The sequence below is a fragment of the Hippocampus comes genome, unplaced genomic scaffold, assembly GCF_001891065.2.
Source record: "Hippocampus comes isolate QL1 unplaced genomic scaffold, H_comes_QL1_v1.1 scaffold55, whole genome shotgun sequence".
Classification (NCBI taxonomy): domain Eukaryota; kingdom Metazoa; phylum Chordata; class Actinopteri; order Syngnathiformes; family Syngnathidae; genus Hippocampus; species Hippocampus comes.
The window spans coordinates 754,347-779,541 of record NW_017806170.1 but is presented as its reverse complement, the minus strand read 5'-3'; the positions used below and the strand labels follow the sequence as shown (position 1 = coordinate 779,541).

The window sequence follows — 25,195 nt, the reverse complement described above, 5'->3', positions numbered from 1 at the left end:
CCCATCAACCACCATCTTCCTTTTTCGCACACAAGGGCCTCGGTTCCCCCGAAAGCCCCCCCCCCTCCACCCCTTACACCTTCCTTCCTCCCTTTTTACCTGTTTATCCACAGAGGGGGGAAAAAAAGCCTCAGGTCAATAACGCAATCTCGCTCGTGCTCCCAGGCTGTCTGTGCTATTTACAATGCTGCAGCACACACACACACACACACACACAAAGCCCATCCTGAAATAATGGCGGCAGAAGACGCAGTCGAGTCGTGGTACGGCATTTATTAGAGGGGGAGGTCTTTGTTTTATTTATTTATTTTTATGAATACATGTTTATGATATCAACTCAAATATCACATTTCCTCTCATAGTTGCTGAGGCGCTCCTCAACAAAATGTAAATCAACTGCCAAGAGCACCGATTAGTCACAAGACGTTTATTTGGGGTGTGGCCTTTTTACTTGCAGAAATACATTTCGATCATATTAAATGATGTGTACACAATTTCTTCATGTGATGGCCAGGGCGAGTTAATTTATGAATGCGCTTTATGTCCAATAGTGGTAAGACATTTATTAGGGGAAAGTTTATTTATTTCTTTATTTTTGACACCACCACCCCCCATAAAAAACTGCATGAGACACTAACTTACATAATGACGAGGGGCGTTTATTTATTCCACCAGGAGTGCCAGAAGCAGTTGTCATTTTTCAACTACATGAGAGGCCTTCATTGGTACAAATGCTTGATGAATGGATGAAATAAAATATCACGATTACGCATCGAGTGAGCGGAAGGCATTTCGTTGCGCAACTCCCGCCGAGTACTAAAGGAGTCTATTAGTCATGAAGGATTTATTCGGGTGAGGACTTTTAGGCTCACAAATGCATTCTTATAACAACAATGAATAATATATACACACCCCACTTCCCCCTAAAGTGGCCAGCCACCCCCCCCCCGCCCGATTTCTTTATCTGCAGGGGAGTGTGCATCGATTAGTTTATCAGCACAGTTGGTAAAAAAATCTCTTTTTGCAATCATTTTAAATGTTGCAGCCCACTTTTTTCCAAGCAGGGTTCCCGTAAGAGATCACCGGGCGCCGCCGCCAGAAATGGGCCAATTTCACTTCATTTGTCGGAAATATATCATTTATTCATTTCAAACGTACATTTGTCCATCGATCAATGTCAGCGACGCGAAGTGGGAGACAGAATCATGAAAGACTCTTCCATTAGATGAAAGAATGTACAATAAACGAGCATTCACCCGTTGCCATTCGGATCTTGTGTTCATATTTCTTTATTCAAACTGTGGACAGTACGAAATGTCTTGTCGCCATATTGGTGTGAAGTGCCTTTTATATAATGGACAAAGCAAAATATCATTTTCAAATAGTGGGTGTTTACTCAGCTCCAATGAGCACTGGGTGACGAAGATATTTGCCCGTTTTTTGTCTTGGTTTTTATTTGAGTTTAAATCATTTCAAATCAATTAGCACTTGTCCTGACATAGCAGGTGGTGTGGGTGTTTATTTATCGAACTGCCCCCCTTATTTACTCAACGGCAGACTGCTTGAGGCACCTATTGGGGGAACTTAAATTTGATCAATATGGGGTTTTAGAATCAGAAGAAACACTAGTTTACCTGTTAAAAAGGTTTTTGGTTCAAATATACTGCCATTGATGTCAAAGAAAAGTGGAGCTAACGCAAAAATAAAATTAAAAAAAAAAAAAGGACGACTACGGAAAGAAAAAAAAGTTGCACATCTGAGTTACGATCCTGTCAGATCTCTTTGTTCATTAAAATGCTTGCGCATGCGAGCCGCCACATGTTGTAATTAAATGACGCGTCCGTCTGCGCGCTGGGAAGAAGCAGGCCTGGGCATCCACAGCGGCGTATTAACATGACAGCCATCAGCACCTCTGGCGGCGTGCCCTTTTTTGCGGCGTGACTCGTCGTGCGTCTGTCACGGTGGCTCACGACACACGGCGGCGGGCGTGCGCACAAGCACTAGCATGGCGCTAATACCCGGACGTTAGATGGTATTGAGCTGATGCAGTATTTCAGCAGTACAGTGTGCTCAAATTGAGGTTATCAAACTTTTTGCGTCCATCCATTTTCCGATCCGCTTTATCCTCACAAGGGTCGCGGGGGGTGTTGGAGCCTATCCCAGCTGTCTTGGGGCAGTAGGCAGGAGACACCCTGAACAGGTCTCCAGCCAATCGCAGGGCACACAGAGACGAACAACCATTCGCTGCTCACACTCACACCTCAGGGCAATTTTGAGTGTTCAATCGGCCTGCCATGCATGTTTTTGGAATGTGGGAAGAAACCGCAGTACCCTGAGAAAACCCACGGAGAACATGCAAAACCCACACAGGTAGGCCGGAGCTGGAATCGAACCCGGTACCTCTGCACTGTGAGGTTGACTCGCTAACCACGCGGACACCGGGCCGCATACACACAAAATCTAAAACATTGGCAACACTAGTTACAAAAATAATAAACAGACTAAACATTTTTCAGTTGCTAGAAAGCCCCCCCCCCCGCCAGTGACTAACAACAATGAACCCTACTGTAATCCACTCTACAATTTTTGTCATTTAAAAAAAAAAAAAAAAAAAACACCACTGCTTTCCATCCCTGGCGTTTGGTTTGCCATCGCCATGGCAACCAAAACCCAGAGAGCACCTCTGCTTGGCACTGGCCTTTATCGGTGCAATAAAGCCACAGAGCAGCATAATTGCCTTGACTGACTGGATCCATGCCCGCATGGACATTTGCGCGTCGACGCATTGCGATGACAACGGAATATGATATGTACATCGCTGTCATATCACATTTAACGCACCGCTTCTCTCACCAGCAACTCTGACGCTCGCTCAGCCCGCCGTTGTCTCTATCTCCCCATCTGAATTTCCCTTTTTCCCTCCCTTAAGGCCGGGAGATATGCGTGCACACGCAAACGTGTCCTGGATGTGCTGACGCGAAGATATTCTTCCCCACCGTCATAAGACACAAATGCAGGGCTGCGCAAATGACGGCACGCTGGCCATGAAGTGCATGCCGCTGAGAAAAATTAAATAAAATAAAAAAAACTGGGCAGAAGTATTAACACACGCGCCTCTTTCGATATTGTGAAGAAAGCGTATTTATGGCTCGGATCAGTTTATTAAGGAAGTTAAAAAGCCTCCATCGCCCTTCACCATTCCAATCATCAGCAACCCCCCCCCCACCTAAAAAATGTGTTTGTCGTCAATAAAAGACACTGATAGTTGACCAGTCTTTGACTTCTAGGCTTTGCTGTTTAAGCCACACCCACTTCAACATCCCTGAACAGTTTGCGTCACCTCATTCAAAAAAATCACGGATCAAAAAAAACGTTGGTTTACTTTTAGAGATCCGTGCCTCAATTGGGCAGCAAACATCTCGGTGGGTGGGCACGCCACTGCCCCCGCCCCAAGGCCCACCCATAGTGACGGTGGTGCGTGGAAGTCATCAACGTAACATGCTATGAAATGACATTTTATGGACGAAATGTTGCCATTTTAACTGTCTTGTAGGAAACAAAAAAAACAACAACAAAATATCACTGTGGTCGGGGGGGGGGGAATTTTGTAACTATGTCATTATGATAGCAGCCCAGCATTACACTTTTAATCTAAATCCCTGCCTGAAGGGTACTCGTGCATCTCCTGCTTCAGTCGTCAAAGCTTTAACAAGAAAAAAACAAACAAAAAAAAAACATCTAACACACTAGTTCCTGTCATTGTTGCATCATATATTGTCCATGTATTATGGGCCTCAACATGCAAAGAAACAAACAAAAAAAAAGGACCGGTGATGAGTCAGCATGGTCCATTCCACAAGTACCATCCAGGCGAGACCTTAAAGATGGACTGACATTTCAAGGAAAACATGAAACGTGAAACCACGCAGGAAACAGCACCTGCTTGTACTTTTACTGTATCATCTTTCGCCTTGTCTGGATGGCATGGTGATGGCCCCCCGCCGCCTCCTCCCCCAAACCTCCACCCCATCCCCAGAACAAAACTCACTCTCTATGGTCGCCTTCCCTCCCTCGTGACACAAAGGTGAAGGGCGGCGAAACGTGGGAGGAAAAAAGGGAAGGGGTCATGTTTTTCAATTGGCTTGATTTATGGCGCGCGGTCGCCATTATTTCACCATTTACGGGAGGCAGGCAGACAGGCAGACTGAGGGAACGAGGCTGGGCCGCTTCTGCCTGTAGGATGTCTTTTTTTTTTTGAGGGGGCGGGGGGTGTGAAAGAAGGCAGCATGGTCGTGATGCTGAATTTCAAGACTGCTGGGAACTATTCCACTTTGTCTTTCCCCAACGGGCACGTCCAACATTCAGTTTTATGAACAGCAGAGTGTAAAATCAACTGAACATTTATGGAATGTGGGAGGAATCTTGGGGAGAACCTCCAAATTCAACAACGATACAAACCTCTAACGTAAGACCAGAGAGGCAGACGTGTGGCGGGCACAGGGCGGAATTATGGGTTCCGATTTTCATGACCTGTGCAAATCCTGCTCGATGCATTTTGTAATTTCGCAGACAATCGCGAAAATACGAGAAGGCAGGCTGCGCTGCTGTGGGGGTCGTCACAGATGACCTCAATCATAACTAATCAAAGCAGTTCCTTTCATTCCTTTTAATGAGACACACTCATCAGGCATTAGAGTCTTGACATGGTGGTCCGGAATCACCCCCGAACGTTTGCGTGCGCCCCCCTCCGTTGTTGTGCTGTCCAATAAGATGACTTGAAAATAATAAAATGTTTCAGAGAGTTGGATGCCTGCTTCCGACCACTTGGACGTGGTCTGATCTTCACATTTGAATAATCTGCCTTATGAACGACGATAAGAAATAATCGGTCAAGATGCAAAAAGTAAATCACAATACGACAGGGCGGGAGGACTGAAACTACATTTTGTATTTGATTAACAGATGGTATCACTGCGCCCCAAGAACTGTGACTTTTCAGTTGGAAGGTCAAATATCTGACTTTCGACTTTTTTTTTTCTTCTCAAAGATGACATGAGAAGAAAGGCAGGAAAGATCACGCGGCGGGGGCGACGGCCTTAATGACGCTAGCGGCTATAACGATCAAGTGCGCTAAGTTGTCCATTAACTCAATGCTCTCTCATGCGTGTGTCGGTCCAATTTAGCCCGCTACGCCCGGATGCCTCCCGGAGTCCGGAGACTCCCATTCGCAAGCAGGTGTGAACCGAAGGCGGGCGGCAGAATTGCAACAGCGCTAAAAGTGGCGAAATAATGGAGGCAAGATGGAGTCGGGGAGAAAGCCGTGAGGGCAGCGTTTGCTCAATTGATCTGTAAAGGAGAAATTCGGCAAAGAAAAGTGGGACGGCATCAGTTGTTGAGATACAGCATGAGATAAACAATGAAGAGGGACCGGATGGATCTTAGAAAAACGGACTCGAAAGGACGCTCGGCACTGCATGATCGCACTGCAAAACACTTTAGACAGCCCGTGAGAGAGACAGAAGGTGGAGGGGCAAGGAGAGAGTTTTCGGGGACCGCAACGCTCCGGAAATGACAACAGTCAGGTGGTGGAAGAGCCTCAGCTGAATGTGAGATTGCTCCCTTTTAAATTGGCCTGCGCAATGAGGAGGATAATGACAACGAAGCGGGACAAAATGACTTCACACATCCCCATTTGTGCCCCCCTCCCCACCTTGCCGCGCAAACCTTCCACTATCTTTTATGCAGCCTAACGGGCTACAATGAGTCGTTAACGCCATTCGACAACGGTGATCAAATGTCATTTCATGTCATTAAAGGGCCCGTTTGTCAATTTTACCGCAGCCATCTGGATATGCAGTCATTCTCAGAGGGGATCAATTCCCAATCAATGCCCCCTTCCTATTTTATACTTTGGGCGAAAACCAGAATAGTTTTTTTGGGGGGGGGGGGGTTGCAGTATGAATTGCATAAGACTTCATATCCATCCATCAATTTCTACAGAGGACACATGAAGACCAACAAGCCGTAATCATTCCTATGAACACGCAAACTGGGCACGGGTGATCCTGAGCAGAGAAACAAATCATCAACCTCAGGCAGACTCGCTAACCACTTTCAGCGAGACGGGTGGGGGGGCAAAAAGTTTAACGCCTGACACGTCCTGTTGTGGTGTGAAATCACACAGGGCTGGCTGCATGCCACCTTTGCTGGATGCTCTGATAGTGGAGAGTAGGCTTTTCAAACTCGGCGCCCGGGTGCCTTTTGCAGGCAGCAGGATGAGTTTTGCAGCCCCAACCTTTTTTGCCTTGTCATTGCCCTGAGCATTTTGTTTTTGTTGAAAAAAAATTTTTTTTTAAGAAATAAATAAAAAAATGGCACCCAGCTGTCCCAGTCATGCCTTTTTCAAACCGGATGATGAAAACAGCAAATTTAAATAAGTTACTGATGAATAACTTGATTTTGGAAAAAGAAAAACGATGTTTTAAAAGAATGTAACAATCAATATTGACTTGGATTTGAAAGCATTCCCACTTGAGACAAACTCTGTTGGCAGCTTCTTCCATTCGCATGCAGCATAATGGCTAAATGCTGATGCACCACGTTTATTTTTAACTCTGCACTCCACTAAATTGACCCTATTTGGCTTGCTACGCTTTATATTCCATCAATCCATCCATTTTCCGATCCGCATTATCCTCACAAGGGTCGCGGGGGGGGTGCTGGAGCCTATCCCAGCATGCGGGGGACACCCTGAACCGATTGCCAGCCATTCGCAGGCCCGGGGAGAACGTGCAAACTCCACACAGGGAGGCCGGAGCCAGGATCGAACCCACAACCTCTGTACTGTGAGGTCGACGCCCTAACCACTGGCCCACCGGGCCGCTTATATTCCAACAGCATTTATTTCATATATTCAGGTCCTCAGTCATTCAGATGGATGATTGATGGCCAGATCGATGACGGACAGACCGACGGATGGAGAGAGTTCCACGTCTGGAAAAATGCATACATGGATGTATGATGGACGAATGCATACATGGATGAATAGATAGAGGATATGAATATTTACATGGCTCCAGAAACGGTTAGGCTTATGGAGGAATAGATGATGACATGAACGCATGGATGCGTAGAAGGCCGGTCGGACGGACGGGCAGTCCGGCGTTCAGCGCGACCAGCGGTCGGGCATTTCAAGCGGCATTTCAAGGCAGCCAAACGGCAAACGTGAAGGGACATCTGTCATTATCACTTAAAACGACTTCACTTGGTGGATGAGCAACAGCGGCACAAAGTCTTCTTTTGGCGCGTTGGCCCGCGAGCGCAGCTTTGACTAATAACTCCTGGCCGGGGCAAGCGCTGGTGACGGATGCGCAGGGATGGGATTTATTTGGCGCCGCGTTTCCTTTTTGGCCGGCTCCGGCGTCACGTGACCCGCCGTTTCAATTCATTATCACCCGTTGAGAAACGTGCATTCATCAGCCGTGCAAAGATGATGAGTGTTTATGAATGTGTGCCCTTGAAGTGCGCGAATGCTTTTCAATGAGCGCCAATGCATGCATGCGTGCGCGCGTGTGTGTCGCCGCTGTGTTTGTGTGGCAGGAAGACTGTATAAAAAAAGGATTAGCCCGCTATTATGGAAGAGGTGTCGGATGCCTGTCATGGCCCAAAAACATTTGCGCCCCTCCCCTGCCATCTCCCTTTAAGCCACGGCGCTTAATCTCCACCCCGAACCGCCTCGGAAAGACTTAAAGGCTGTTAGTGATTCGTTATAATGCTTTCAAACCGAAACGCGGCTCCGGTATGCATTCAGTTCGGAGGCAGGAGCGCTCAAAGCAGGGACGTGCATTCAAGGGGAGGAGCAGCCGAGGATGAAGAGATGAAAAATTAATCATCAATGTTGGACCCCCGCTATTCACAGGGGATTTAATTGCATTCATCGATTAAGACGTGTGCGAGGAGCAAGTTCAGGAAATAAACTAAAAATTGAAAAATACATTTTCATGAACAAAATTAAATATTCAAAGTGCTTTAAAAAAAACTACTTTAATTTCATACTCGAGCTTTATGGATTTTCTTTAAACGTGTTAACGAATTAAAGTATTACTCTTTAGCCGTACAGAAGAAGGAAGGTTGTTTACTTGACACCAAGGATTTTGCATGCCACGAATAGTCTTGACCGATATCAAGCACCGATCTCTGTAGTACTTTTGACGTATAAAATTTCAATTAACACAAAAAAAAAAAAAAAATGGACATTTATTTCTGATTCAGATGATGATTGGCTGATGAGTCAAATAACCGCAGTATCGCCTCAACTACCGCCAAGGAGGACCACTTCAGTGTCACTTGCTTTGTTTTGGGGTTTTTTTTTGTATTGCTGGCTGCCTCCACAAGTACAGATACCTTAAAATAAGGTATCAGTCCAAGACTGATATCTGGTATTGGTACTTGCACATCCCTAGCTTACACAATACATTGACTTTCTTTCGCCCCCTCACGGTGAAAGCGTTGGCTGGTCTCCAAGCGTGGCAGAGGGTTGCTTAAGAAAAACATTTCTGTGTAACGGACCCTCCCCCATAAGGCCGCCGGCATTCGATACCTTGCTGTCCGTGTCTTGCGGCCAGTGATGTCATCAGCCGAAGAGTGGCGTCCAGCGTACGGCCATTAAATATGAAGCCAGTCCTTACAGGTGTACCGGTTGGTTTGAAAAGAGCGGGCATCGTTTCTGACCTCACGTTTGAAGCAGATCGTTTAGATCCAGCAGAGGATAGTAAAAATATTTCAATACATTTTTGTATCATGACTAGTTCAGAGTGACCTAGGGGCGGTAGGACACAGACAAACGTAGATGGAGACTCTCACTACTTTATTCACTAAACCTCACTAAAAATTGTATAAGTAGCATTCAGTCTGGATACTGAACCCATAACCGTAATAATCATTATGCTGTTGTCGACATGTGTTGCTCCGGCATTTGTATTCAAGTTTTCATTGCGTTAAGGGTTATAATGCCTCAACACAGATGCTATTCAGTAGATGTCTATTGCGTTTTGCGTTGATTGTTAGCATTAAGTTAACAAGCCTTTCCTAAGTTAAAAGTCATGTGGCGGTTTTAAATAACACATCGTTTCTCTTTTGTTGTATGTTTAGTTTGACAGTTAATCTCAACTGGGCATGGCCATAAACGATCTGAAGCTTCTTTTTCAAAGAATTGTTCACTATGTGCCAAACTACTGCTGAGTTGATGTCACTTGCCACCACACAGAGCTTGTATCTTTTTTTTTCCTTGCAAATTAAAAAAAAATAAGTAAAAAGTGTCTGACCAACTGTAGCATCTGCCATGTTTGGCTTTCCTCTGGAGCAAAATTTTAGAATGAGCAGATTCCAGTTGAGCACTCGATTCGGGAATTACAGCAATCAGGGACGAACAACGGCAGCAACCTGTTTGCTCTCATACGCCCACTGCAGTGAGGCGGATTACCGTCTGCCTCACCTGCCACACACCTCCCACCTGTGGGAAGGGTTTCAAAAATTACAAATACAAAACATTTCACCCTCTCAAAATTGCTTTTTTTTCAGCCATTGTAGGTGAGTGTGGAACATATTCCCCGGGCCTCTAGTAAAGAATACATGAAAAATGAACCACAAATAGGCGGGGTTTGTTGCAACTTTAAGCCGAGAGCCACATGCTGCTTCACCCTTTATTATGTGATCACATGTATCAGGCTGATCTGGTTAAGTTCCATTCGTGACTGTGCGGCGTTACAGGAGACGCCATCAGATGTTTCCTGGGCGCAGTCTTTCTCAATCGCGCCACTCTGCAGCTAATGAGCCTCACGTCGTGCTCAGCTCATAAAGCAAACGCCCCTCATGTTTATTCATCATATGCCAGTGAGGGCGCCACTTCAAACGAGGGTCCAAGACTTGCTCTCTTTCGCTTTTTCTCCCCTCCCGAGTTACAGTAGTGGTACTTTGGCTCTTTCGTCTAGGACCTGTCTCGCCGCCAGAACTCCCCTTTTTATTTACCGCAAAGGCTCTCACGCAGATCAGCAGCTGCAGGCATGAGCAGGTACCTCCGCCGACTTTGGCTCGAGATCAGAGCGAGACCAATTGCGAGCAGTAGATTTTTTTTTTTCCTTCATCCCAACTGCGCGTATGTCACCTGCCTGTGTCTGTATGCTGAAGGAGGTCAAAAAGGTGCTTCCTATCTCTTGCCACCTAATCAATGTGTTGATGGTCCCCGGCAGAAGAAGACCACAGAGGCTCCGAGTCAACTTTGCCATTCAAGTTCCTCTGCCGCTGGGAGTGAGAGCCCCGGTTGCACCTAAGCCTGCTAGATTAGCCCACAGCCGGAGGAGTTTACACCTTTTCTGCTTAGCTATCGCTTCTTATCGCCTCTCCCGCACACCGCTACCTCAACACCCCCCCCACCCCACCTCCCTTTCCCATCCACTCCGCTTTTACATCCACTCACGGGAAAACCCCAGAGGAAGCACACATCCGCTCATTAGCATCTTTCTGACTTTGGTTTCCTTATAAAAAGGGATGTTTGTACAATGGCGTTTTAATATTACAGCCATTGTGGGAAAGTAAATCAGTGTGAATTAGTAATGGTGTGGCCTGGATCGGAAAGGAAAACACTGCATAATTGTACCTTTTGGGACTTGGTGGCTGATGGGCATCGGTTGTAAGTTCCAATGGTTACCACGTGAACAGTAACCCCCGATGCCGCGGGGCGTGGCGGCGGAATCGGGTAGAGTTGCATCAACGAAGTCATCATGAGAACCTTCAGCGTGGACTGCAAAAGCTGCCATTTCGCAGCTCCGAGTTACACAAGTTAACTGTGGACCAATCGAGACCACCTGACCAACCGCTCCACGGGCCATTTAGTGCTACACAACCCGTCTACCCACTCGGCAATTTTCCATCGCTGAAAGGGCCTTGGTGAAGAGGTATCAAATCGATTTTTGGGGACCCTCACAGGAGAAAGAAACTGCTAACTACTAGTATACTGAACCAAACCGGATTTCCTGGTGGAAAACAATAATTCGTCCGTCAGTCTGTACAATTTGGATCCAAACTGTACCGGCGGATGGAAAAGGGGCTATTGAAGGCAAGAATGTCGATTGAAAAAAAATTTTTTTTTTTGACTTTTCTGCCTTTCCCCGACGCAACTCATGACCGTTCAATTCTGCAGGGCCTTGATCAGGCTTGCGTTTCTCCCACAGGTTGCACAGGGGAACAATTCGGTCTTCGATTCAAGGACTCGAGCGACTAAACGGTTCGAGATTTGGGAGCTCTTAAAGTAAATTGTGAAGCGTACCACTTGCTGCAAGGCTGAGTATCTGTGTGCACCAAGGTCTATACTTTGCTTCATATTTGAGGGTGCTTCTTACATACGGATTCCCAAAATATCCAACCCCCCAACTGTCGCCGGTGACAGAAGTATCATTCTGTATGCGAGTGGACGATTTTGCCAAAACACCCTTCTGTCAGTTGACAGAGAAATTCAAGGCGGCATGAAAACGGAATCCGTGCGGTTTGACATCACACTGCTCAGGTTTCACTTGAGCCGAACCTGCACCGTGACAAACTCATCCGCAGCGCTTCGTGGAAACATGACTGCTCTCAATATGCAATGACGGTCATGGCTGCATTGGGTTTGTAAAAAGGAAAACCGAAAAGCCAAGATAGCATTTAGATAAAGGCTCCAAAATACACACACAGACACACGCACGCACACAGACGCGCAGTCGGCCAATCAAATACATTACAATCTGCCAAGCGGCGCGTCGATGGCCCGGTAAGCCAGCAAGCGCAAATGAAAACACAGGCAGCATGTACACAGCTGACACACGCCATCAGTCAAAGACCGCCCGCGGCCACCGTGATTACCTGCCGTATGTAAATCCATTGAGCAATAAGGCAAGTTACCCCTTTACGATGCGCTGCGGTTATTGTCGTCGACAGGGATATCTCCCCAGAGTGCCCGGCGGCCAACTGCAAACGAATCATTATGTTGCGGCGAGGCGAGCGGGTGGAATTGGAAAAAGGAGATGATGTGATCTTCGAGCGGCACGGAGGACAGCTTTGGGTTTTGTCCTCGTTTGTTCACGCCAGGGAAAGGTTGACGTGGTCGAGTCAACACTGAATCTTTGGCGCAATTGTGAAATTGCTGCAGGCTTTTTATTTTTCCCACTTTCTTCCTTGGACGAAAAAAAAATACAGTAATAATAATACTTGCGTGGTGTCGCAGTCACGATAGTTAACCTTGAGAAGCATGTAAACAGGCAAGAAAGAAGTTGTGAGCGATCACAGCTACAGCTCGTCAGCTTGAGTTGGAAAAAAAATAAATGCAAGGGGAAAAAAAAAAACACCTCTAGAACGAGTTGGAGGCCAAAGCATGGCTGGATGAACAAAAACTACAAACAAACAAACAAAAGAATGAACATGGTGGCTGTTTTATATGGACTAGCTCGGTGGGGCTGGAAGTAAAAAGGACATTTTCTTTTTTTAGAAGGTTGGTTTCCGGTCACTAGGTAGGAATGGTGATTGGTTGCCGATGGGCAGGTAGGTTGATCGGTCAGGAAATAAGACGGCTGCAGTAGTAGGGATGCAAGGTAAAAGATCGATCAGGGGAGTGGTAGGAGGAAGAACGGGTCGCTAGCGATGTAGGTAAGCTAGCCGATCAGTTGCTCAAGTGATATTTCACTCCGGTTGAATTTCTGTCTGTCATCCCGGCGGTCGCTAGGGTCAGACGCGGAGGCGGGAAGGTAGATCCAGAGGATAAAACCCTCAAAGCATAGCGTAGATCTTCAAAGGAAGGTTTGTTGCCGCTTCCGTCAAGCGTGTCGTTTGTGTTGTGCATTCATGAAATGCGCTGCTGTTGAAAAGCTTTTTATAGTGCCGGAAAACCAAAAAGGGACACGTAGTTTCATGGGATGGCGACGTTATGCTCTCGCTACTTTTTATTTCCATTTAAAAAGGAAAAAAAATAAGGTGTATAAAGCAAAGCACCATTAAGTATCGACTGTATAGCAGAGGCCATGCACAGGCAGGCATTTAGTAATCTGCACGCAGAATGAAAGCAGAGCTAAACGAAGGGTGAAAAATGGGCTTACGCGACTGCAGGTTTCAAAAAAAAAAAAAAGCGCACACAAAAACAACACATTCATTCATTCCGATATTCCCTTGGGTGTTAAAATATACAAGTATTTGCCCGTTACCTTTATGAGGTAATAATTACTGCTCATTTCCGCCGGAGGCAAGAAGTGCGAATCAGTTATTTGGGGCTTTAAGTATAATGAAGTGCTGTAACACCTGTTACGTAATACCGACAATCGACACCAAATACCCAATTTGCCGGCTAATACCCGATGCTTAGCGGCTCTCAAGATAAGACAGACGATGTGCTGACTTTTGCATTAGTGGTTACAATTTGGAGGGGGGAGGGGGGGGGCAAACTGCAGAAGCTTAATTGGCCCGATTTTGCCTGCGTAGCTCAGCAGAGGGCAGGCGGTCTCGCTCTGAATTAAAAAAAAAAGTCTGCAATCATCCTCACCTCTCAGCTGGACAAGATTTGTGGTGGTTATCAGACACGACAAGCACACATGATTTATTAAAAGAAAAAAAAAAAAAAAAGACCCTGACGGGTTTTCTTCACATATGTAAATTCAGGGGCCATCTCAAACCGCCTCGACGGCTCACTCGTCTTGACACAGGCGTCAAGTGGAGAAACGTTCAGAACATACGTGAACACAGCACGTGGGAAAACCCGTGGCTGGCGTGCAAGCTGGCAAACAAGGATTCCTTGCAGGTCGGTCGGGAGGTAAGGCAAGGCAAGATGGTAACGTCGGTCAAGGTTGTGAAAGCGCTATATAAATAAAAATGTATTGGGATTATTGTATGTATTGCACATACGTAGGTTGGTCACCGGTTAGCATCCCTGTTTAAACCAAGTGGTAAAAACGTCACAAAATCTTTTCGGCATTTGTATTCCTCACCACTTGAACACACATTACAAATGCCCCCCTCACTGCCATCTTCCAAACGCCACTAGCTGCCACGGTCAGAAAATTCATGGCTTGAACATTAAAACTCTCCACTCAGCGAGCTGCAAAATCCAGATTGCTGGTATTCCGACGCCGCGCGGCCATTTGGACGGAGGCGGCCAAGATGGATGTGACTCACTGGCTATATATCAGTGATTGACGGAGCTCGTTGCAGCATCTTGACTCACGCTCCAAAAATACCGAAAACATTGAGCAAGGCCGGGCAAAAAAAAAAAACAAAAAAAAAACCAGAGAGGGTGATGCAATTTGGCAGCAAAAATACATATCGCGCACACACATTCTGACTGAAGAATGAAATCAAACGGTGGAGAGGCAAAAAAGGATATCAAGCTATTACGTAGTTTAATGAGGGATGCTGCCTGAGCCAGACTGACTTATCTTAAATTGACTTAATACCTTCTTATTTATTCAAGGATGGCACAATAATTCTCAGGTGGCTGCTTTCATTACCAGCCTGAGAGGACATAAAAGGTTTATGCCGCCACACTTTTATTGTCAATATCTCAGCTGCAATGAGATTCCGGCGCAATGTGCTAGGAGGCGTACAAATACAGTATGAAAAGCGCGTTGCTTATTTGTATTTTTTTTTTTTTTTAATGCGGCCAAAACTGTGACTGTTTATGTCTCACACATAAACCAACACCAAACGTAACGGCTAAGAGAAAAATTAACTGATCACCGCTATTCAATAAAATCTAATGAGAGCATTTTTTAAATAATTTTTTTTTTAATCATGTTATAAATTAGGTAGGTACACTGGTCAGTCAGTCGGTAAGGTGGATAGATAAGTTAAGTAGACCAGTGGGAAGCTGGTTGCTAGCTTAGCCAGTACTAGCTAATGTAGATTGTTTGGTCGGTCAGTCAACCAATCGGCTGGTTGGCTGGTTGCTGGCCAGCCAGTAGGGAAGTAGATTAGTCAGTCAAGTAGATTAGTGGGTTTTTCTTTGATAAAATGAAATGAAATTGGCATTTAGAAACTGCATTTTGTATTTCCTTGGGTTGGCTCTGTGTGATATCAAAATTGGTTTGATGAAGTGAGATCCTCGTGTGTGATAAATATGCAAAGAACACCGAAATCAGGAAGGGGGCAAATAAGTTTTCACGACACTGTATGGTAGTTAGCGCGGGTAAAAAAAAAAATTGGTCGGGAGGATGGTATGTCAGTAAGTAAGATGGGATAGTTGCTAGGCAGGCTAGCTCAGCAAGGTAAGTAGGCTGCTAGCTAGCTAGCGCATCCAGGTTGTTTAGCTGGAAATTACGAAGGTAGGCAGGAAGGTAAGGTGGGTTGGACAGGCTGTTAAAAAGTACAGTAAGTAATTTGGTCACAGTCGGTAGCTAGGTTATGAGTTGTAAATTGGATTCATTGTACCACCCTGAAAATTTAAACAATAAATAAATTCCCCCATAAATAAATAAAATCCCCCAGCCAGCTACACTTAAGCCCATCATGAATAGATTCACCCCCCCCCCCACCCCAAATAAATAAATAAATAAAGCCTTGTGAAACAACAGAAAGTCTGCCGCTCTACTGAAACAATGCTTCATTCATTTTCATCCTTTTTGATGACCTTGGTTATTCAAATTAGCCCCAGTGGGAAAAATGCTAAATGGCTGCCTCAGACACATTTTCAGAAATAGGCAGATAACTAAAGATTCACTTTGTTGTTTAATTTCACACTTGACGGGTGGGCAAGCACTCCAGAAATGCAGCAATTTGTGTACAAGCAATTCAAAAGTCAATTTCCCGTGATATGTCCCTTCTAAATGCGTTTTTTTTTTTTCAATAGGACCAATTTCCATTTTATCTGAAGCAGTACTGAATTCTGAAAAATCACTCAATTTCACCCGTTTATGGTCAATGCTGGCAATGAAGGTCTGTAAATATATGTTTTCATGTTACAAAAGTGCTTTTAGTCACCAACAATGAAACATCTCCCCAAAAGGAACGTGAACATTAATTTTGCTCTATTTTTACATTCAACTTGTTTCTGTGAATGCCACAATTATAGCATGAATCATCGGCAGTCGTTTTCATGACGTCCGGCTTCAACACTGACTGCGCATACTGTAGCAACTGCTTAAATGCATAAGACCAGCCTCCAAAATAGGTTTTATAGCTGTCCCATTGGGAATTAACATGGGTAATACATCTATTTTTGTTTCTGTATTGTGAATACTCCAGTGTATAGAAGCCCTTTAAACCCAAAAAGATTTTTTATGACAAGATATCAAAGCTCCTTCACTGCCAGCTGTTTTCAAAGCAAAGCTTCCCATAACACCGCCCGTTTGAGACCATTCCGGCTGAGCTTTTAAGACCCAAAGAAAATATTGTTTTCTGTGACAATAGAAGCATATAAGCTCTGCTTTCACCAGGGAAGAAAAAAAAAAGTTCTAGCTTTCCCCCCCAGTAGAACATGGGTTAGCTTCACCACAAACAAAGTTTCTGACCCCCCCCAAATAAAACAAAAATTTTAAAAAGCACAAGTCACTTCGATGCTTAACATTGAGAGACTTTTTTTGCTTTTGTGACACCTCAAAAAAAAAAAAAAACGAACAAATTGCAAAAGGCCTTTTGTAGGCAAAAAATAAATAAAAAATTGCAGAACTAAAACTAAGACACATGCCCTGAAATAAACACACCTACGCTAACGCATCAACAAGCTGGGAAAGAAATTCCTTCCATGCCCACCCGTTAAAAACATACATCGATTTCAGTAAACACATCACGGGTAAGATATAGAACCCGAAAAATACTTTACTCCAGTCAACATCACATTGGCAGTGACTTTGATCACCCGCAAACCGCAACACTTGCACTGTATTGCCATTGCGGCGCATCTCCACACAGCCACGGGGACAAGCAAACATGACTCAGCAAGAGCAAAAGCAGAACTCACGGCCAGGTACAGAAGGATAAGGTGATTACCGGAAAAATGGCGAGGCCGGAGGTGTCAGAGGCAGGCGGAGTTGCCAATCCAAAGGCAAATGCTGGAGAATCTTGCATGCGAGCGAAGTGAGCAATCTGGCAACGACTCAGTTAGCCGGAGAGGTTGCTAATTGGAAGCACCTGAGCGCACAGGTGAGCGGAATGGGGGGTAATAGAGGCTATACTTCACAGCAAACATGGTGAAGCAGCATTAAGCTGTTGTGCTGTACGCAAACAGAATCAACTGCCAACAGAAGTGAAGTCAGCCCTGAGTAGAAATGCTTTTAAATCCAAATAAAAGGGGGCCCTTCATACCTACTTTTAAGGTCTTTTACAGCATTTTTAAAGTCAATTCCATTTGTTCGTTTGTTGAGTTATTTCAGAGAATGATCCTTTTCATTTCTTTACTTTGCATTTAAAAATCTTTCACTCTTTTGTTGATAAATGCTTTTAAATGTCGTCACTTTACATTTGCTTCGTCATTTTAGTCATCTCGTTTTTATTGCTTTACTTTGCTTTTTAAATGTCTTTCAGTGTTTTGTTTGCAAATGCTTCTAAATGTTGTACTTTTAACACGGGGGCGAGCAGAATTCTAAAATTACTTGTCATTTTGGCTGCTTGCACTCCTGCCCCGACCTCACATCATCGCCTAAAATGATTATTAGTCACTGTTTGAGGAGCTAAATATTTCATTGATTAACATTCTGTTGCGAGTATCTTTTAATGTAAATGATGCAATGCAGCTCCTCTCCCGGGACCACCAGAGTCCACACAGTGCTGTGCTGTGCTGTGCTTCCCCGTCTGAGGCAGATGGGCGCATCAAAGTTTGAGAACCGTGAAAAAGGGTGGCTTTGGGAGCTCTGGTGTTTATTATGTGAAGCGCAGTGAGTTACCTTGAGTATGAAATGCGCAATATAAATAAAGCTACCTTGCCTTCATTTGCCCACTAATCAATTTCAAGCTACAATCGTCATTGCGCGGTGGAAAATACGATCAAATACAAACGTGGTTTTTCCTCATATTTTTTTAAGCGTCATTTTTTTTTTTTCAACCTTGGTGAAAGACTGCACTCCACTTTGTGCTATTCTCGTTCGCCGTCGTATTTTTATGCAAATGGCCATACCCCGGTGGTCTGACACAGCAGCTGCGACCGCCGCCGACGCAAGCAAACAAGCCTCTGGACAGCATTGAGAAATGCACATCGACTTGAGTGGTGGTGAACCAACACGCGAGGCTACCCACAATGCCTTTTGCCTGCCTCGCCACGCACTCCGGCGCCCCCCCCCACCCCCACACCACCCCAAGTGACCTCCAATCACACCGCGGTGATGCGGGCGGGTCAGGACGCCGCCTCGGACCCGTACAGGATTGCCATGACGCAAAACGATAGTCTGTCAAGTGTCGTCGAAGGTGTCGCTGACACGGCGTTCTGCGCGCCCACGCCACACAAGCGATGTGATCATGCGCCCGTCCGCAAAGACGATCGCACTCAGCACACGCTACACTCATTGCTTTTATCTTCTTACCATTCGATCTTAATGAGTCCATGAACCGAGAGGCCTTCTCTTTATGAGCGACCAAACAACTCAGGCGGGAGAACGTTTAAAAAAAAAAGTCAATTCAAGTGCACCCCCCCCCTCCCCACCCCATCACCGTGGTCGCAAACACACAAACGCTTGCTCCCTCTTCCCCCACAACCATGCCGAGGGGGGCGAAAGCAAGCAGGAGTGGACAAACAGCTAAGCAAATCGGGCTGTATTTTTTGCTCCATTAGGCAAAGATGAGCCGAGCTTTAGTGTGCAAGCTGGTCAAGCACCTGAGGATTGAAGGCGGCAAGCAAGCGAGGAAGCTCAAACATGCCGCTCGCTCGCCTCAGCTTGACAACAGCTCCCGAAAGCCGCCCAGGTGCGCTTTACGGAGATCGGGCCGGATAAAATGCATCATGGGACACGGACTAGAAAGTGGACGGATGCTGGGAGAAGCTGTCACTGAGCTAAAAAATGCTAAAAATACAGTGATGGCCCCGCATCCTCAAATGACCTCGTCCTCAATTTTCATGCCTCAAAAGTGCAACAAAAATTTTTTAAAAAATATGTAAATTGAATGCAAAGAATGAAACAGATTTTGCTTCCTTTAATGGACATTGTGCTGTGCCTTCTGGTGATTGTGCCACGGACCCTGAGGGGCAGCATAATACGGACAGACACAAATAAGTTTTACAATAAAGTGTTGTAATATTAGTCATTTTTTTTCTTTTTACACAAAGGATAAAGAATATATGCCTGTGAGTATTGTTATATTGTCTGTCCACCTATGATGCTTCACCGTTTGTGTTGAAATATCCACTGCTTGATGGATTAACACAATTGCTATTCTATGGATCATCAATAGCTTGATGAATTGCTTGTTAGCATTTTGCACAGCTTTGTTTGCTAGCTTTATCTTCTGCAAAGATTTGAGATGCAGATGCCCATGTAGCGGATATTCATCTCTTTTTGTCTTTTATTGCCCCCAGGTGGCCAAGCTGGTTGTAGCAGAGTGGCCATTTAATTGAGGCAAAATATCCCAAAAACAGTTACATTCTTTTCAATTCGATTGAATTATGTCATTAATTTCTGTTTTAAAAATAAGTACCACATATTTTTGCGAGTGCTGCTTTTTTTGTTGTTTTTTTTTTGTTGTTTTTGTTTGTTTGTTCGTTTTTGCCAGGGTGGCTAGAACAGATTAATGGCATTTCTATTCATTTCAATGGGGATAGGTTGTTTGAAATCCAAGTGATGAGGTACGAGTGAGGTCCCTGAACAAATTAAACTCGTCTCGCATTGTGATTGGAACAGCGGCGGTGCAAACGCTCGTCTCTCGGCATCGGCATCGGAAAAACGACGTGAGGCACAGCTGCTCATTAGTGGCACAAACAATACAAAGCTGCATCCAAACAATTCTGTTTTCACAAGTGACAAGAAGGAAAGGCGTCGAGGAGACCTTCGAAGATTTGATTTGTGGGAATTACGGGGACAACGGGACGCCATCAAATCGTGATGAAAAGCTTACGAATGAAGACACAAATCAGAAAGCGACATTGTCACGTCTTGCTTTGTGACTTCAGCATTGCACGACTTGCATAAATTGAGCCGCGCCGATGGATGCGTCTGCAGACATGGTGCAGTGTGGCTCAAGTTCACAGAGTGTCACTACATGGGTGGACACGACAGAAAAGCAAACACTATTTTTTACCGCGCACCCACGCTATTTGCAGGGACTAAGGTCTGGGCCAGCCTGCGTAAAGCCAAAATCCACGTCGAACTGATTCCCATTGAAATGATTTTATTTCTTTATTTCACAACAAACCCCCTCAAATTATTTTTGGAAAAAACTCTGATAAACATTCAATGGACGTTTTATTTTACAAACGAGAGAGAAATGGTGGGAGGCAAAAAAAAAAAAAAGGTGAATATGCTAATCCATGGGTGCCCAAACATGAATATGCAGAAGTCAAATTTTCCAATTTCCATCATATTTTTCCTTCAAATTGAGACCATCCCCTGCGCTCTTATTGTGACGTCGACTTCCCACGTGTATTATTTTCACTTGGATTTTGGGGAGCGCATCTTCAACTCAGCAGGGAAGCATTTCGTCCTGCTGAAAGGCGAGCGCGAGAGCCTTAACGGGGCTCGCGCTGGAGAACACGCACCGATATTAGCACCAGCAGGTTCCGCGCGCTTTCTTTCGCATGACCCGGGGCAGATCTTTCTGCTCGCCTTCGCCGCTCCCGATGTGCCGGAGGAGCATTCATCAAATACGATACAATTCCACTTTTTACTAGACAGCAAGGTCAAAGCGTTTGTGAGGCATACTAGACTGCAAGATGGATGCGGTGCCGTTTTCATACAGCAAAGAACAAAAAAGAGGCTGCACGCCAATCGTTTAGGTAAGACTACGCACCAGGGCAATACTTTTTCAAATCCAATTTCTCTCTCAAGAGCAATGTTATAAATCGCACTAAAAAAGTGTAGTTCAGTCACTACTTCAACGTAAAACACCGAACTAGCAAAACAGCTTCACGTGTCTTTTTCAGGGTCGGTGTCACGCATTTGTTGCTAGGCGGAATTTGAAGGAGCGCAATATAAATATTTTTTAAAAATTTAATATAAAAGGTCGTCGTTGCTTTGACCTCACAAACGCTGATGGACAGCAGACAGACTGATAACATAGCATATTGCAATAGCAAATGGCATGTCATTTAGAAATGTCAAAGGAACTGCAAACATCTTCGGAATGTAACGCGCCGCTAAGGCCGACTTCAAAATCCAAGCCCACCAAATAAAACATTGACGGCAAAACGTGACTTAGAAGGCTTTTATGTTGCAGCCTGCCCGCGTGGTGGCGTGGCAGCCAACTTACTTGTCTTTGACATTTTCGCTTTTTATTTGCATGACATAGTTGCTGCCCTCATCGACACAAATGCATCCTGAAATCATAGTAATGGCTCATTTCATTTCCTATACATTTTCTGTTTTCTATTATCTATGATATGTGCATTTATTAATTAATATATTGATCTGCTGTTACCCACTGCCTAATCTACCTGGCAACAGTCGAATAAGGCGGAGCATCGGCACTGAATTATTTCCCCTGAAAACACTGCGTCCAAAGATGTACGTCCGAAAATGAACCGACAGCCGTCACTCTCTGTAGGCCTAAAAAACAGGACTGAAGAGGATTTAACATTCAATAAGCTCCAGCAACAACTAGTCTGAGCTTGAAATCGGTCTACTTCCTGCTTGCACTCGTCTTCCAAATTTACAATGTGTAAAACTAAAGTGCTCCACAGTCCAGTGGAATTTCCCCTAATATAACCGGGAGGCAAAACTAAATTGAGCTACAAACTATATCCACCCCCTCCCCCCCCAAAAAAATAAAAATGCAAACCTGGCACCAGAGATGAAGGGGAATCACTGCACTTCATTTCACAACATGGCCTCCATGTTGCGAAGCCAATCACGTCTTTGACGCCAACAAACCCCCTGCCCCCGCCCCCCCCACCTCCACCCCCATTTCATCCCTGGCAAAACAGAAGCTGTTGGGGTAGCAGTGTGTTATCAATGTGCAGCTGCAGTAATCGTATTATTTGGTAATCTCAGTTGTGAAGGGCTGACCAGCAGCGAGAACAAAGCGAGGCCTCGTTCAAGCCATCACGCTGATCCCATGGATGGAAGGTCTTTTGCTGCTCTAGGGCCCTTCTAATACAGTACATCACACACACACACATACACACACACACCATCTTTTTTACTCTCCCTCCCAACCTTTCCGTCGCCGTGACGCTCCGAGCTGCAAGCCGGCGTAATGCCGTTATTCGCAGCTCATTGGTCTGTTTGACGGGACTATCTTGATTGAGCGTCTCCCGGGTACAGTCGTTGGGGTGGGGTGGGGGGGCTAGGGGAGGTTCTGCGATTGCGACAGTGTATAAAGATGTGCATGTGTCCCAGGAGATAGATGGGTCGATGCAATGTTACGGGGAGGTGTGGGGGGGGGGGGTGCATCAGATGCAACGGGAGAGGAAAGGAGGCGGAAGCAATGCGCGACGCTCTTGGGCGTGAAATGGATGCGGCAAAGTACGAGTCAGGGAATCAGGAGTCGTTCTCATTAGCTGGTTCATCCTCGATCCTCCGTGACAGAAAAGTTTAGAAAAAAAATGCTCACAGAAGCGGGGAAGGGGAAAAAAATTCCGCTAATTAGTCCATATTAACCTCAGGTCTAATCCGAAGGCTAAAGGCTAATTCAAGAACCTGATAAGATGAATGCAAACAGATGGCCTAAACATTGCTGCCCTTGTACAAGGGCTTCTCAGATTCCAATTTCACCAAGGAATGCTTTTTTTTAAGTCAAACACACACGTCTGGTAAAAAAGTTACATTTCGGCCCCCCGATTTCAGCCTCGATCTGTCGCCATGTCCATTTAATCTACCGGGGGGCTTCAGAGGAAGGAATGAGGCTCTTGAACCAATCAGATTTCAAAGTGATCTCAAACCGACACCCCCGATGACATCAGCATTTTCTGTCCTCTGATTGGTTGCTTCAGCCAAAACCGTTTTGTTGCCATCCGCACACTTTAACACGCTTAATATTCAGCATCTCTTGGTGAGCATGATGTTTTCTACTTAAGCGTGTCACATGTCTGTCACGTTGTACGATAAAATCTTGGCGGTGAGCATCTCCAGATGACGTCGCCTTGTGCGGCCAAAGTCGTGTGCTGTGACTTTTCTATTGCGCTGATGGATTCTACGACTGTGGCGTGATGGCGGTGGAGTTGACAAAGCCTCGACTGAACAGGTGACTGGAGGAGGTCTTGAGTGATGCATAAGTCGGCTGAGAAAAAAAAAAAGATATTTTCGAATATCTAAGAAAATGCTGGCGGGGCTTACCGGGGGCTACACAGATTTCTGAGGGGGGCGGGGGGGGGCTGTAGCACCTTTCGAGCCCCGGTGGAGCGCCATCCTTGCTACTGAAGAGCCACGTATCAAATGCACACACATAAAAACACTGCCTAGAGCAGAAGAAGCGCAGGAAAGCAAACCCCGGCTGCCAAAAAAACACACACACACGCACACACACACGCACGCACACACTGTGGAAAGAACACCAAAAGGAGAAGAGGAAGGCTGTTACTTACAGAAGGAATGAAGACGGTAATCAGAAGCGCTGCAGCGGGAGAAAAACGGGGGAGACCTGGCACCGAGATCTGAGACCTGCAGGCTTTGGAGCGCTTCAGCCAAAGGGGGTCGGCCTCGGGGGAGCCACGGGGCTGCACGGCGTGTCACTTATTAGCCGGGTGGGTGCTTGGGACACACTGAAGGAATCCGAAGGATTTCGGTGTTGATGCGCGACGGAAATAAAAATAATCCCTTCGGGTCGGGTGGATAGTGGGGCGTGTGTGTGGGGGAGTTTTTTTTCAGTCGGGCCGTGACACCAGAGAGTGCAGGTAAAGGGGCAATCGCCTCTCCAAATGATGGAAGATGGCGGCGGTGGTGGCGGGGCATAAAAGAGCAAACGGCGAGCAGACGAAGAGGAGTGCTCGGCGCACCTGCTCTCTTTCCTGCCTCGCACCTGTTCGACGAGCGCGGCGGCTGCAGGCCTGCTGCAAAAACAGGGCTGCCGTCGCCTCGCCTCTCCCCTCCTCGCTGTCTCCCCCTCCCTTTTTTTTTTCCTCTCCCCAGCTCACACGCCGCTCGGAATGACAATGAGTGGCATGCCTCGCTTGTCCGTCCGTCCGTCTAGTGAGTCATCTTTCCAGCGGCGGCCTTCTTAAAGCCTCCCGTTCACTCGCCGCTCCATGGCACTTGGAAAAAAAGAGGCTTTTATCAACTCTGGTTAATTTGTTTCGCTTTCTTTTCTATCTACTGTGTACAGTCTACTCCATCAGGATGAAAAACAATTGCTCTGTGCTTTACCTCGCTCACAAGAAAACTACAGGGTAAGAGAAAAGGGGCGGGGGGGGCGGGAAAAGTGGGATCAAATTGTTCCTTCTAAAAAATGAGCGTTCCGTCTGCCCTGACAAGCAAACGGGGACGCGGTCTTCTCAGGAGGAGGAGGTGTGGATTTTCAATTACTGCTTGTGGAAGAGAAGGTCCGCCGCCAAATGTTGCAATCTCAACGGGAAATCCGAGGGATGGTTCCAGACGTGTCCGAGGGCTCCGCCGCCTCGCTGGGACATCACCGCGGCCTATTTGCTCTGCGATGATCCCCGACGAGCCGAATTATCCGCCCGACGGGTCGATGGCTCCGGACGGATGGTGGCCTCCTTCCGTGGGTTCCTTCCCCGAGTGCGCTGGGACCGGTTTAGCGAGCCGTCGCCCGGGGGAGCGCGCTACCGCTGCACGCGGAGTCCACCTTCACATCTGGAGGAGACGGACAGATGGAGGAGAGGAGAAAAGGTTAGAACGCTCACGTGGCTCCTGGTCGCCTGTCGGGGAACCAAATTACAGCGTGGCTTGGACCCCCCGTCATGTTTTGGTTTGTGACCAACAGGTGGCACTGTAGGGCTCTCCCTGCAGCTGCACACCTGTTGGTCGTTATGTCGCTGTTGTTTTAAAAGGAATCCCAGCACGACCACTCGGTGTCAGGTCATTGTTTGTTTGTTTGCTACTATCATGTTTGTTTGTTTTGTCATGTTGAGGTCATGTTTCTGTTACGATTA

General features: G+C 46.0%; 1 protein-coding gene across 1 annotated transcript in view; it reads right to left on the bottom strand.

Annotated features, from left to right (window-relative positions):
* grik5 (glutamate receptor, ionotropic, kainate 5) overlaps nucleotides 1–24,132 on the bottom strand; it is a 107,580-nt gene extending 83,448 nt beyond the window's left edge. The window contains exon 1 of the mRNA XM_019896041.1: nucleotides 23,672–24,132. The gene's annotated coding sequence lies outside the window, so the exon portion shown is untranslated. The remainder of the gene's footprint in view (nucleotides 1–23,671) is intronic.
* Between the last annotated feature and the right edge of the window lie 1,063 nt (nucleotides 24,133–25,195).